Source organism: Physeter macrocephalus, chromosome 7 (assembly GCF_002837175.3).
Source record: "Physeter macrocephalus isolate SW-GA chromosome 7, ASM283717v5, whole genome shotgun sequence".
In the NCBI taxonomy this organism is placed as follows: Eukaryota; Metazoa; Chordata; class Mammalia; order Artiodactyla; family Physeteridae; genus Physeter; species Physeter macrocephalus.
In genome coordinates this window covers 20,997,275-21,012,575 of record NC_041220.1, presented here as the reverse complement: position 1 = coordinate 21,012,575, position 15,301 = coordinate 20,997,275, and the positions used below count along the sequence as shown (strand labels likewise).

The 15,301-nt window shown below is 35.1% G+C and overlaps 1 protein-coding gene and 1 non-coding gene across 3 annotated transcripts in view; one reads left to right on the top strand and one right to left on the bottom strand.

Annotated features, from left to right (window-relative positions):
• Positions 1 to 15,301, top strand: part of PPP3CA (protein phosphatase 3 catalytic subunit alpha) — a 306,748-nt gene that overhangs the window by 118,977 nt on the left and 172,470 nt on the right. The gene's annotated exons all lie outside the window — the stretch shown is intronic.
• TRNAR-CCU (transfer RNA arginine (anticodon CCU)) lies at positions 3,892 to 3,964 on the bottom strand. Its single transcript has one exon. It is a non-coding gene; the product is annotated as a tRNA-Arg (tRNA).

Genomic DNA, 15,301 nt, shown 5'->3' with positions numbered 1-15,301 from the left:
GGACCGGGGCTCGAACCTGTGTCCCCTGAATCGGCAGGCGGGTTCTCAACCACTGCGCCACCAGGGAAGCCTATATGTTTAATATTGTTTTAAAAATATACTTAAACAAATAATAAAATTCTTATTTGCTATGCCTGTTACTGATAAATAACAGTCTGGAACCAATAAATTCTTTGAAATCCAAAGAATTCTGTATTTCAAAGATACCCAAGAAGACATTTGCAAAATGGCCAACGTTTTACTTATAAATTTTAAGTCATCTTTAGGCAACCGGGGCTTGTGGAAGGATTTGTAACCATTGTGCTAGATTGCTGGGCATTTTCGTTAGCTTAGTGCGTTTAAGGGGGTTACATTTCTTCAGTTATGAGTTTATTCATTTATTCAACAAATTTTTATTGAGCCTTTTTTAAAGTAACAGTCATTTTTCTAGGCACCAGAGACACAGTAGTGAGCATGTTTGACAAAAATATCTTTGTCTTTATGGAGCTTGCATTCTGGTGGGAATGTGACAGAAAAAATAAGATATATGATATATCAAATAGTGACTTTCTGGAGAAAAAGATAGGAGGATGGGGAGTGCTGGGTTTAAAATAAGGTGGTCAGGGAAGGTCTCCCGGAACTGACATTTGGAGGAAGACCGAAGGAGGTGAGGGAATAAATAAGTGCTTACATGGGGGAATGTGTTCCAACCAGAGCATATTCTAAAGCCCTGAGGCAGCAGCATGGCTGGAGGTTCTGGCAGTCTCCGGGAGTTGGGTGGACTGGTGCCGAGTGAATGAAATGGGAGAGTAGGAGGTCCAAAGAGCTATTTTATGTAAGGAATGGGGTAAATCATATAACATTTGTGAGGACTTTGGCCTTGCTCAGAAGAAGATGAGAAACCATTGGAAGGCTCTAAGCATGAAGAATTAATGAAAAAGTCTTCAGAAATCCTAAGTATACTTTGTGCAGTGAAACCTCTTATTTGTAATATTGATTAGTCCTTCTACCTCTTCCTTCCAAATTTCCTTCTTTCTTCTGAATGTTGAATTTCAGAAGACTTTACATTTGAAATATACATACATCAAATGAGCTGTAGCAGGCTTTTCAGAGTCCAATTTCAGTGATGTCCAACACAGAGCAGTGTATTCATGCTGGCAGAAACCAGATCTTCAGGGCTCTGGCCATGACATTTTGAAATGGAAACACAGAGACCGTAAAGCTGAGGCTGTAGAAGAAGTAGCTTTTAAAGGAGATTTTCAGACTGATACACATGTCCTGCCCTAGTTAACAGACAAAATAGGACATGCAGAGAAGAAAGAGTTAAGTGGTTTGACTAATATTTTCCTGGGTTGTAAAAGAGAAGTAGGGGTAGGAGGGAATGAAGACAAAAAAATTATTCTGACCTTAAAAAATGTCAAGATGCTTGGGAATCCTTGAAAAAACCCAGCTGGTGCAGACAGAAAATTAGAGTGATCATATGTCCTGTTTATTTCCCAGGACAATCCCAATTAATGCCTCTTGTCCAGTGTAATCATTAATAGCCCCCTTTCATTCCCCAGAGTGTCCTGATTTAGACAGTAAACTAATGTGGTCACCCAACATATAAGTCCATAACCGTTTATGCTACGTTTACATTATTTATCAATTATATTATTTCAAATCATTTCAGTTTTTGGTATGTTCATAATTTTAGTTTGATTTTGGGGTTATTATTAGTGTTCACTATTTCAATATTTTGTCTCTTCTTTAAATTTTTGTTCTCCTGGGGGAATAGTTCTATAGATTTGTGTTTAAAGAGATTGGAGATTGTTCCCTTTCTAGGCAATTCAGAAAAATATGCATTTTTTATTTTAGAAGATGCTTCTATTTATTTTATTTAACATTTTTGACTGTTGAATGAAAGACTATTTCAGAGTCAAATTTATAGATAGTTTCTGGAGTATTGCTGTTAAAATAATATTAAATAATTATATATTAAAATCGCAATGTTATATTTATGTATTATTTAAAAGCATTGAAGAGTTTTGGTTTGTGGAAGGATATTGAAGAGAAAAATAAAGGTTTCCTTTTTAAGGGAATTTTCTGGAAGGAATGCTTTTATACATGTGCCCAGATTTGCTTTGCTAATATATTTTCTCAATTGGAAACATTACTACACTGTAAATATTCCTATAACATTCTTATAGACATGGCATTGTGGAGTCAGGGGAAGAGAACTAAATGGAGAGTCTGCAAACTTGAATTCTAGTTTTATCTAGTAAGTGGCATCATGATTTTGCCAATATCATTTATCCAGTCTGTGCCTTAGGGCTGGTTCTCTGGCCTAAACTAAGTCATGGGCTATTGTGTGGAGCCAAGGAGCTAATATATTTGAAAAAATTTTATAAATTATCATTTCTATCTAAATCTGAGATTGCATTAGATCTGTAGAAAAAAAGAAAGCTCTTTTAAGTGAGACAGTTACATTTCTTTCCTAAGGAAGTTCTGAACCAGTAAGTTAATTACCTCTTTCCCCTAGGGAATGAATCAGCTAATTATAAAGAGAGAGCCAAGGTCAAATTTAAGCCAATCTTTCCATTAGTCTGGGAGACTACTTAGTTTCATCCCTTGCATGGAGGGAATGCTGGAGCTAATGTGAACAGTTTGACAGATTTGGGAGCCTAGGCAAATAGACCTTTCAGAATGACTTTATTATTTTTTTGAAAATAACGTGTATTAATAGGCTGTCAGAGACACCCAAATGTCTATCTTTCACATGGAAATACTTTTTGAATTATGTGCACCAATGACCTGCATAACTGGCATAGATAATTAAATTTTAACTGTGTCTTTGCAACTAATCCCATTTGATATCTGTGTTTCAGTGTAGGACATAGCTTTCATCAGAGATGTTGGAGCAAGAAAGACTATGTTTAAATAGGCTTAAGCATATTCCTTTTTAATAACGTTCATTCATATTTTTATTGTTTGATTAAGAGTAGATCCACATTATAGGCTCCTATAGTTGGCCTATCTTTGATATAAATGATATTTTTATGAGCCACATTTTCATCAGTGCAGTGAATCATCCATTCCTGGATATCTGCCAACAGATAGTCATGACCTTGGGATAAAATAACAATTGGGAAAAATAATCAGATTTCCCTATGTGATGCTGGGCAACGTAAAGAGTATAAAGGTGTGCCCTTTCCCTAGCACACACTTATTTAAATGCACAGAAATGAAGGAAAAATGAACTTAATCTTTTGTGTGATATTATTTTTAAGGACTGGAAAAACAATGACTAAAGAGAGCAGTTACTGCGTACCATTGTTACTGAGTGTATTTTTAATGTGTTTAGGGTGGGGTTGCGGGTGGAGAGAGTTCTACCGGCTGGGAGATCTGATTCAGTGTGGAAATAAATTCTGTCCATTTATATTATAATGTTTTTCTCATATATATATATTTAATTAAATGCCACTCTCTCCTACAGTAAAAGAAAAGAGAAAGAAAGAGAGAGAGAAAGAAAGAAAGAAAGAAAAAGAGAAAGAAAGAAAGAAAGGAAAGAAAGAAAACAAATGAACGGAAGCTTCTGAATAAGGATTGGTTTTTGGTATAGCTTGTTCTAGGTTTGGGTTTTGTTTTACTGGTCCTGGTGGTGGTGGTGCTCGTGATGATTGTGCAAAACAGTGGATTTACCTTTAAATATGAAGTATCAGAATAAATAAATATGGATTTTAATAGTGAACATTTCAATAGGTTAAGGTTAATTCTCAACAATTCATTATTTATTTATTTATTTAGGCTGCACCGGATCTTAGTTGCGGCATGCGGGCTCTTCGTTGCAGCACGTGGACTCTTTGTTGCAGCATGCGGACTTCTTAGTTGCGGCATGCAAACTCTTAGTTGTAACATGCATGTGGGATCTAGTTCCCTGACCAGGGATCGAACCCGTGCCCCCTGCATTAGGAGCACAGAGTCTTACCCACTGGACCACCAGGGAAGTCCCTCAACAATTCATTCTTAATATTATGGTATATCATTGAAAGAAGCAGACAGGAAGTCACATAAATGATTGCAAGAAAGCATTGGCTGAAAAGTATATTGAACTGAGAAAATTAAAAACAGTAAAAAAATTTTAAGCATTTTGTATATTTTAAAATATAGAAATTTTAATAATTTACAATATTATTCTCTCAACTGATGTTCATTTTTATAAAAAGTATTCCAAGGATGTTTAATTTTCTGCCCAGTGTGTTATCCAGAAAATGCTCCTCTAAAACTAGGTCTCTGTTAATGTTAGGTGTAGAAGATGGATTTCAAGTTATCTGTGCTATCCCATTATTTAGAAAAAGCGTTTGCTGACCTACTATTTATTTTTCAGCTTTACCTAATAAAGTTGTCCTGAGAATCTAAGCAGATAATTCATGGTTGAAGTATCAGCACTGTGCCTAACTGGTGAGCCCATTAGTCTTGGGCCCTCCTTTCATCTTTGACTGTCAGTGAAAATATCTAGTAGAATTCCTAGGGTTGTATAACAATGTGCCTGCCATAAGGGTACCCTGCTACTTCAAAGGACTCCTAAAGTGATAGGCATATTAACAGAGCAATGACTTCCAAATAGTCTAAAAGTTTGAAAAATGATTGTGTTGATTTAGTTTTCTAGAATTCACTTATAAACTGGGCTCCTCAGTTTAAATACAGGTTACTTTATATCTGTGAGGGAGAATGAGAAAAATCCAGTAGGGTAGATCTCTAAAGAAAACAAAAAGAAATTAAGGAATCATAGGATATCCACTGGGTTGGATATCTCCTATTTTTAAATGTGTTTTGATAGTGTTAAGAACACAATCTAGAAGAGAGAGCATGTGTGAACTTTATATTATCTTGGCTACTGGGTAGTGACTAGTACATGCATTTGCTCTTAGAAGGAAGTGCGTTTTGTTCCTTAAAGCAGTTTTAAAAGTTACTAGCTGATACTATTACATATTATTTTTGTACAGTAAATACGTTTGGAGTTGTAAATGTTACTGCATACTACAATGTGTCCATTCTGGTGGAATGCAGTCATTCTTAAAGGAACCCTGAGTATGCCGTATATTTCTATGTGCCTGTTGACGATGTTGGACTTGATTTGGTATGTAGTTTTTTTGTATGTAGTTAGCCTGCTTTAAATAATTTTTATACACTCATGTTTTTTAGCAAAATAATCATAGAACTTAGGATTCCAGTTTGGAATTGTTGCGGGGTTTTTTGTTTGTTTTCACACCTGTGAAGGGGTGCTGACTAGAATCCCTTTTAATTCTCAAAATATGATTTCTCTTTGAAACGAACTTTTAAGTGATGTGACCTTGAATATATCAGATCTGATAAAATGAGAAATCTTTTACATTGATGTAAATGTTTTACTAAGCATGTTACTATGAACAGACATTTAGTTCTATTATGCATAGCAACTACAGAGGCAGCTATGTATTTCATATAATTCCATGTGAGTCCCTTATATAAGAGGCACTACAGTGTGACCTTTCTGAATGGCACTTCACACTTTATACAATGTATAGTTGGAATTAGTGCTTTCTACCACTCAGCAACTAATGGAAAATATATATGAAACCGTGAATCTATACAAGCAAGTCATTTCGTAGGAGGAATTTGGAAGGTTTTCTTTTATCAAATTATAATATGGATGATTTTAGCTTAGAATTGTTGAATTCTATTTGACATCATTTTTGATAATAAAAATTCCCTGTTCACTGGAACTTCTGGTACAAGACTCGTGTGAAGTGATTTGGAATAGAATACTTGGACTTCCTCATGGTATAATTCAAACAGGACAATCTGAATAAAACTGCAGGAGGAATTTAAGGCAAAGGAGGTCATTTGGGTTTAGCCAACATTTAGTGCAGACCTTAAGGTAAAACTCTAAGTATATCAAGCTTATTGAAGTGACTAGCATACATGCCATAATTTAATATGAATGACTAGTTTAACTTTTGAATGCGTGTGTATGTGAGTTACTGATAGATAATATTTATAAGAGGGCATTAGATAACAGACACCATCCTCATGTGAATTGGGAAATTGAAGAGGAAAAATAACCAAAGTGTTTCATTTGCAATTGCATGTAGTAGGGAAAAAAAGCTGTTTCCAGAGTGCTGAATGCACTAAAACAAGTACATTCTTCCTTGGGTATCAGAAAAGCTAGATCTTTTTACTAAAACCTATTAATCTCCATATGAAAAAGCACCAGTAATTCTAGTAAATAAAATTTAGTGTCAGTACTGTCTATTTAAAGATTATATTTTAGATTGATTATTAAAAAAGAGATTAAAATAGAAGTATAAATGTTTTGGGTGAAAAAAAGAGTAAGTTAATTTTCTCTTTCTCATTGGGCTATTATTTTAGCAAGTAAAAGAAACGAAACAAAAGGAAAAAAAAAAACCCAAACTTGCTGTCAAGTAATTGTGAAAAATAAAGCATTGGGTATACATAGTATTATGTAAGAATGTAGTCTTTGAACTTATTTCAAAGGATTTGAAAATTTAAGGCTATTGGAAAAATTAAGATACTAAATGATCTGATTTCCTTTATGATGAAAATATTCATATGTACTTGTAATCTTAACTATATAAGTGGCAGTGAAACATGTTTTCTTCCTAAGTGTGTTCATCTGTTTTATATTTAATTGGAGAAAATTTCTTTCAGTTTTCTGATTATAATGATAACATGGCATGCAAGAAACCAGAGCATGTTCATCAAACCTCATGATTATAAGTATTTAACTTAATGGAAAATGATCATTATGGATATTCAATAACATTCATTTGGCTACATTTCATGTAAAGTTAGTTCCATTCTTAATACTATAAGGTTATGCATTTGTGTATCACACTAATGAAGAGAATTTGTAAATCTGATTTCGAGTTTGAATCTCTCATTTCATTTTTCAACTTAAACAATACTTTTAGAAAATCAGTCTACATTGTTATATGGAATACAATTTGTTAACTGGCCTCTTCCAAGATGACAGTACTGAAGATTGTAATGCATATTGGATATTCATTTTACTCAAGGTGTTGAGTGCTTTTAAGTACTAATTTCTTTAATTTAAAGACAATAGAGCTTCTAGGAATAAAAGTATTATTGTTCACCATGATGGTTCAGAATAATATGATTTACTTTCCCATTTGAAATAACTTATAAATGACATTTCCTTATAGGCTATTCTACTGAAATTTTGCTAGATGAGAGAGATGTGTTTAACTTAATGATGAGATTTTATTATCACAATCTAACTTTTTTTAAACTTTTTATTTTATATTGGAGTATAGTTGATTAACAATTCTAATTTTGGGGCTTCCCTGGTGGTGCAGTGGTTTAGAGTCCGCCTGCCGATGCAGGGGACACGGATTCGTGCCCCGGTCCGGGAAGATCCCACGTGCCGCGAAGCGGCTGGGCCCGTGAGCCACGGCCGCTGAGCCTGCGCGTCCGGAGCCTGTGCTCCGCAACGGGAGAGGCCACAGCAGTGAGAGGCCCGCGTACCGCAAAAAAACAAAACAAAACAATTCTAATTTTAAGAAGAGATTAATTCTCTTGTCTGTTTTTACCTCCATGTTACTTTTAAATTTTATTATTAAGATTTATTCAGAAGCTAAGAATCATATACTAGAGCTTTACTTTTAACTGTATTCCTACTTATCTGCAATGTTCATAATACTATAGAACACTTTTCAAGGGGAGAAAAGATTTTATTAAAATTTTATGCATATATTACTCACTGCTGGGTAGTCCCTTCTATAAGTAGAAAAATATGGCTATAAAATATTGATTTCATTAAGGAAGTATGAGTTGGAAATGTCACAGGTGTAACTAATCATCATCACTGAGGCAATAATATTTTTCTTTAAATGGTAATAATGTCAACAATATTCTGTGTATTTTTTTAACCACTAATTTTACCTTTAGATTTTCTTTAAGTATCTTATTGTGATTTTAGGCATTTCTGTGCCTTTCTATTAAAGAGCTGGGCTGTGTACATGAATACTTGTCATTAACTTAGGTATATCTTACTGTGGCTTTTTTTTTCAGTTTATTTTCTCCTTCTTATTCCATGACCCCACGCTATTAATGGAGCTTCAAATTATTGTTTAAATATCATACTTTCCAGATGCAGATGCATTGATGAAATATTTCAAAATGTGAAATTTTGAGGACTTCCCTGGTGGTCCAGTGGTTAAGACTCTGCGCGTCCAGTGGTTAAGACTCTGTTCTTCCAGTTCAGGGGGCACAGGTTCGATCCCTGGTCAGGGAAGTTCCGCATGCTGTGCAGTGTGCCCCAAAACAAAAGAAAACAAAACCAACAACAACAAAAAAAACCTCACAGTCTGAGAAAAACTGTAAACTGATGTGAAATAAAATTCATTTAAAAATATGAAATTTTGAGCACAAGATGATAAAATTATAGCATATCAGACTTTAGCAGTGAATCTGAGAACCCCAATCTCACCCTTCCATTTTTTCCCTGTTCTTATGCCCTACAGTAGGAATGTAAAAATTGATTCCACAACACGTAGCTCAGTGTCTGACACATAATAGATGTTAACAAGATCTTTTTAAATGAATGAATAAACTCACATCTTCAACAGAGGTTCTCGAAAGGACCATGTGTTTATTTGTGATATGAAGGACTGTCTGGATATCCAGTAACAACTATGGAGCATAAATAGTGGTAGATAACATTCTTCATTCGTTGCTGATTGCTTATGTCTGATTTGAGACTTTAAAAACAATGTATATTTCTGCTCATTTCAAAACCTTTTACTTTTCCACATTTATTTACTTCCTTAGTTCTCTGTTTCATCCTGAGAACAGTTGGTTTTACAGATTATCCCCATTGCTGAAATACTCTTATTTGTTTTCTTATCTGATGATGGAAGAACTGTATTTTCCATTGTTACACGTGATTTTTTTCCTTTGTTTTCTCTAAATGAATTGTTTCTAGAAAGGAATCTAAACTGTGGCTAATTATTATTCAACCTTCATAGTGTTAGTGAAAACAAAAGTTGACCTTATGCAGTGAAGGGCTATAGGAAAACTTGGGTGTAACAAAAATTGTTTTTTTAAGTGAAGGGAAAAAAAATTCAGCAATGAAGTTGGGAGAGTGTGCTTCAGTTTTCCACATTTTAACCCCCCCCCCCAAAAAAATAGAGAGTCATTCAATGTAATGATGCAGTTTTTAAGGGATTTTTCTTAGAGTGTTTACGTTATCTGAATAATATTTGATGGTAAAGATCAAGCACCTTTGATTCAACTCAGGATATGCTGAGGGTAAAATCTTATTCTTTCGTAGAGGGCTTTTTCCTTTCTTCCATTAACATTGAGAAGGAAAACTTGGATATGGTCTTCATAGCTCCATTTAATAAATTTTCCTCTTCCTCCTCCTCCCTTTTTTCCCCTTCTTTTTTTCTGTAATACTGTCATTTTCTCCTTCTCTTCTTTTCCTCTTTCCTTCCATCAGTGTTTATTAAGAATTTATTCCTTGCTGGGCTCTCCTTCAAGATGTGTGGTTCATCTTCAAGTTCCAGAAAGAGAAGAGAAGTAAAAGAAGTGTGGCATTTCTTTTCTTGTCCCACGTCAACAAACAAATCCTTTATTGAGATGTAGATCTCTTTAGCATCACTCATGGTCTCTGTCTGGCCTGCATCCACCCGTTGCCGGTGCCGGGAGTAGAAAAGGCAGAGGGTTTGCCTCATTCAGTGGAGACAGGATTTCAGCCCTCGGTTTCTGCTTCCTCCAGACCCTTTTGTGCAATACCCACACTGTACTGTGGAATGCACCAGCCCGCCTTATGCTGATTTCTGTTTTTAAAAGTGTTCCTTCTGAAAATGTAGCTGTGGGGAATGCCCCCGGGATTTGTTAACTAGGTGACATGATTATTCATCATAGGTGAATACTTGAAACCCCTATGTGGCTTGTATTTTCAAAATGGCAAGGGCTCTGGAGCCTACTGGTATTATTCCCTCATTTTACAAACGAGGCAGTTGAGGGATTGAAAAGTGAAGTTATGTAGCCATTTAGTGGCAGAGCCCTGCCTGAATCTGCCTGCAAACCAGAGGCCCTTGAGGCTCAGTAAACAGTATGTCCCGCTCTTTCACTCACTCGGCATATAGACAAAGTTAGATTTGATAGTCTAAAAATGGAATATGTTTCTGAAAGTTATTGAGAATACAATTTTATTTCATAAATTAAGTAGTTTAGTGTGATCTAGTGTAGAGAATTGAAACCAGATGTACCTGGGTGTGCATCTAAACTGCCACTTAATGTTAGTATGAACTTGGACAACGTATTTAACCTCTTTTTCTTAATCTGTCAAATAGGGACAGTGAACCCTTATTTTATGTGGTTATGGTAAAACCAGGTCTCAAATCCAAGTATTCAAAATTCTTGACACCAAAGTGAAGTGCTCCAGGGAAAATGAAATCCATGTAGAATGTTTGGCTTCAATTTACCCATTAGTGTAGCTCATTTCTTTCAAATTTTAGCACCATTTGTCAGAGCTAGCACCATTTAATTGATTTGTACTCCAAACAACATCCTTTACTTATATAATTTTGGAACGTTTTTCTTTTCACTGACCACTGAAGGTATCTTATTAACATCTGGATAACACTTTAGGGAAGTGATTTTTCAGTAGTTTCTCTTTCAAAATGTTTTATGATATAATTTATCATAGATGTATGCGGCGATTTCATTTAATTTCTTGAAGTAGGCTGTTATAATCAACAGGACATTTTTTTGTAGCAAGTGAGCAGTTCTAGAAAGTTGTGAAGGACTCACAGGTTTTTGGAATGCAGGGCCCACAATCTGTAGATCAGCTGAGCTGGTGAAATATAATTCACAGCACCATGACTGGGAACAGTCAAGAAAATTCAGGATTCTCAAAAAAGTGTAATTGTTCTCATTTGTTATCACCACTTGTTCTTAGTATGGAACAGTGTCATTTATTTGGCAAATGAGAGGAAAATAGTTCGTAAAATTGAAGTTCATTTGGGGACTGTGTTACTGTAGTTTCCCTTACGTGATACAATGACTAAATAATGTTTCCAAATGAGAAATTATATATAATGCTGTGCAATTTATTGATGGTGAATGTCTTTCCTTTGCATTCATATGCAGGTCAGCCAAAAAAGTCACCTCAAAGATCACTTCCATTCTTAGATTCATCTATTAGATATTCATTGTTGGCACAAAAGTTCAAGACCTAGGGACTTTTCTTCTTTTAATTAAGCCAGTTACTTGTTTCATAAAAGATCCTCTAAGTTTGGTGGTGATGTAGCCTGTCATCTACTGAATATGACATATTTCACTACTTAGGTGCTGCTTTCATTGAGCTTTGGTGAGACAAGTTTAATCTGAAACCTATCATGTTATGTTTCTAAATCTTTGCTAAATGGCAAGCATTTTTTGTACCTATATAGTAAAGTATATCACACATCTTAAATAGATTAGCAGTGTTTTAGAGTGAATTCGGTATATCAGCAATATGAGGTTCTTTGGCTGGAGTGAGCTGCATTAGCATTATTAAATTAAGAATTGTAAAGATGCTTAAATGAAAACAACTGCGGTTACTTTTATTTAGCTAGAAGGGACATTAGGGTTAGAATGGTGAACACGTCCTTGTTTCTGAAACACATAACTGAACTTTCTTTCCCTTTCACTGTTGTTTATCTTTCTTTACCAAAGGGAAGAAAATGCTTGCACTGTAATAAATTAAGAAGAATATATTTTGCTTAGTAAGCAACTGGATGGTTAATAGGTAATTAGGTACAAGAGAAAATAAATATAAAAAACTTTTGATTCCTTTTCTAATATTGGCAATGAAGAATTCGGAAGAAATCAATACAATGTGTATTAATTAAAGCATTTTGTGTTTTGGTAATAACTTTGTTCAGTTATATACAGGTATTCCTTAGAAAGAGAAGTCTATTTATATTCTCTTATATTTTTCTTACTATCTCTGAATAGCTGAATAGTTTTTTTTTCCCTTTAATTTCATAGTAATTTGCATTTATTTTTAAGTTTCAAGACAATTTTCTTTTCTTGGCTTGAAGGCTTGCCACATATTACATGTGGCAAATGTAATAGTGTATTTGTACGTTACTATTTACATTGTTAACTGCACATATTATTATTGTTAACATTACAAATGTAAATATTTCATTGGGCAAAATGACACTCATTCAGTGCAGACTCAATTTAGTGAATGTATACAAGATAAAATCTAATGAAAGGACATGAGAGTAAAGAAGTACACGGTTATACTGTTCCACCAATAGGATGAAAACACTTGATTATTGCTATTAGGGTAAACAGATTGTGTTCTTCTAACATTTTTTCTCTTGCATTTTAGCTAAGGAATTATATTAATTTAAATGAAAATGAAGGAAATGTCTAGGAGGAGAATTGCTCTGGCTAATTATAGGTATGCACCAAATCAGTGTGCCAATGATTTTGTATTTCTGTGCAGTCAGGGTTTATCAAAATGAGACTTTCACAGCACAGTTTGCCTCTTTGTATCTGATCACTGGTTATTTCAGTGAGCTTTCCCAGGTGATTCTGCAGGCTAGTTACATCAATACACTTACATGAATGGCTTCCCAGAGCACATGGACCTGATGAAGGGAGCTGTTATAGATTATTCTGCTATGGGAGGAATCATATTCTTGTTTTAAATTCTATTTGTCTAATAGGTACAATAGAACTTCCTCCAAGGAGACGTTTATCGGTGCTGAAAGCCAGCATATCCTGTGGTATGGGGGTCATCTGTAAATGAAGGCCTGCAATGATTCTTGATCTCTTTCCTGGTAAATCGCATCTCAGGGAGCTACTGCATTTTTCTGCTTTGGCTCTCATTTTAACAAGTCTCGAAGTAATGATAGTAAGCACTTATTGAGTGCTTAGCACGTCAGGCATTGCTCTAACTTTTTATATGTATTATTGAAGCCTTACATAGTCTTGTGTGATAGTCGCCATTATTATCTGCATTTTACAGATGAGGAAGCTCAGACACAGTGAGATGAAAGAGATTAAATGAATCATTCCCCCCCCCCCCATGACCTAGACCTATTAGGTAGCAGAAAATGATGTGAACCCAGATAGTAGGGTTCCAGAGCCCTGGGGCAAGCACAGCTGCATTACCCAAACTTCTTTAACTGAAGCCTCTAAAATAAGAAGGAGCAAATCTTTTATTTGAGAGCAAAAATCCATTGTAATTAATTTGAGTAAACCCTTAAATGATGGCTAGTTTTTGTTATATCTGGCTGGCATGTTGAAAGGTTGGTGTGGCCCCCAGATCGTGGATCTAGAATGCCAAACATTGGGTCTGAAAGTGGAAGGAAGACAGGGGAGATGCCTGCGTCTGTGGCAGTCCTATCCATGTCAAAAACCAAAGGTTTTCTTTCCTTTGGTTGGAATTCTTTGGTTTCCTTCTTCCTTAATTGTAGAGTAAAAATGTAAACTTTTATTGCATGGTCATACACTGTTCAGTAAGGTGTGTATATGAGTAAGGAGACATCAGAAATAAGCTGATTTTACACTTTTTTTTTGAAATTGTTAGACATATACAGTATGTCCTCAGCTTAAACTAACATGTTTATGATTTTGATTAAAATTTTTTCTCCAATTTTACTGATACCCTCTATTATTGAATATTCACGTTTGTGTGAACTGACAGACTCACTTTGTCAAAACAGTTGAATTGGTTATTTGTTTATAGAAGGTTTTGACAAAACATATGTGTCAAGAAGACAGTTTTATAGAAAAATAATTGGGAGTTGAGGCATGATTGATCTCCCTGCTAGATAGTCACCAGACATAATAGCATGTTCAAATCTGTAAGAAAACTTGCCATAAATAAGTCCATTTAACCATGTTTTAACAGATGTTCCAGAGCTTTTTTTCTCCTCCAGAAATGCTTTATTTTATAAAACACCCATTATCTAAGAACTGTCTTTGGTAAATGCTGCTATTTATGTAAAATCTGGTGTTCTTAGAAGGCCCAGTAGTCTCTGGGGTTCTTAATGTGAATTGCTCTTCTGAACTTTCCACTAAGGTCACATTAAACTCAGAGTAAGAATTTCATACATGCCCATGATGATGAATTCAGTTCTTGATTAGACAACCCTCTCGGGGCCATATTTGATGTCAATTGGCAAGATAAGTTTCTCTCTGCTAGACCCCAAATATGATAGAAACACTTACATGATACTTGGTTGTTGTTTTTTTTTTTTTTGAGGTATAAATCAGCCAAGTGTAAATGAGAGTTTTCAGGTGATACCACAAAATGCTGGCATATGAAACTACAGAAATCCTGTGGGAATTCACTGAAGCACAATAATAACAAATAATAAAAAAATACTTAAATTTGAGTTCATACTTCCCACTAAGTATTGCACTAAGCATTTTTGCAAGTATGGTCTCATTTAATCCTTTTAAATGCCTCTTGGTTATGTAAATATCTCCATGTTACAGGTGAGGAAACTGGTTTCTCAAGGATTTCTTAAGGACCCATAGCCGTTTAAGCCAGAATGTGAAGATAGGTGATTAGGTACTTCAGAACTCATCACTGCTACACTTAGTGTCATTTAGAGCTCGGATTCTGCTCCATATGGCTGAAAATTGTCAATGGCAGCTGCACTAACTAGTCTTTTTAAGGAGTAAAGGTTGGGGAGGCACATTTTTTAGCAAAATCACAGACTGGACTGAGAGGCAGCCCACAGTCATTGATGGAAAACTTTTGAGTTTTGGATAGGATCCAAGTTCAATGCTCATATGTGGAAACACTGGAGGTATAAATAAGCCAAGTGTAAATGAGAGTTTTACTTCTTGAACAACCCATCAAAAACCAATTACAGCTAAGGCCTTGTACCTTTCATAAGCTGAATACTGAACTAGCTGTTCCTTGTACTATTTTGGTCTCTTTCAAGTTGGGAACAATTAGATAAGAAGACAGAAGAGCCAAATGTTCAAGGAGCAGACTGCACATTCAGGATAAATATTATTGGGTTTAGAGAATTATGTGATGAGATGTGAATCGTATATCAGTAAATCATTGGAAAGTTTTTTTTTTTTTTTTTTTGATTGCTTGCCATGTCCATTCTGGGTAGGGAATAGTGAACTCAAAAAGAAAGAGCATGGTTCAGGGAATCCAGAGAACTAGGTATGACTTCAGGCTTTGCCTTTAATTATCTTTGGATTATTGGATAAGTCACCTCTTATCTATAGAGGCATGGTAGCAAGGATTAAAAGCACAACTCTAGAGTCGGGGGTCCTCATATGA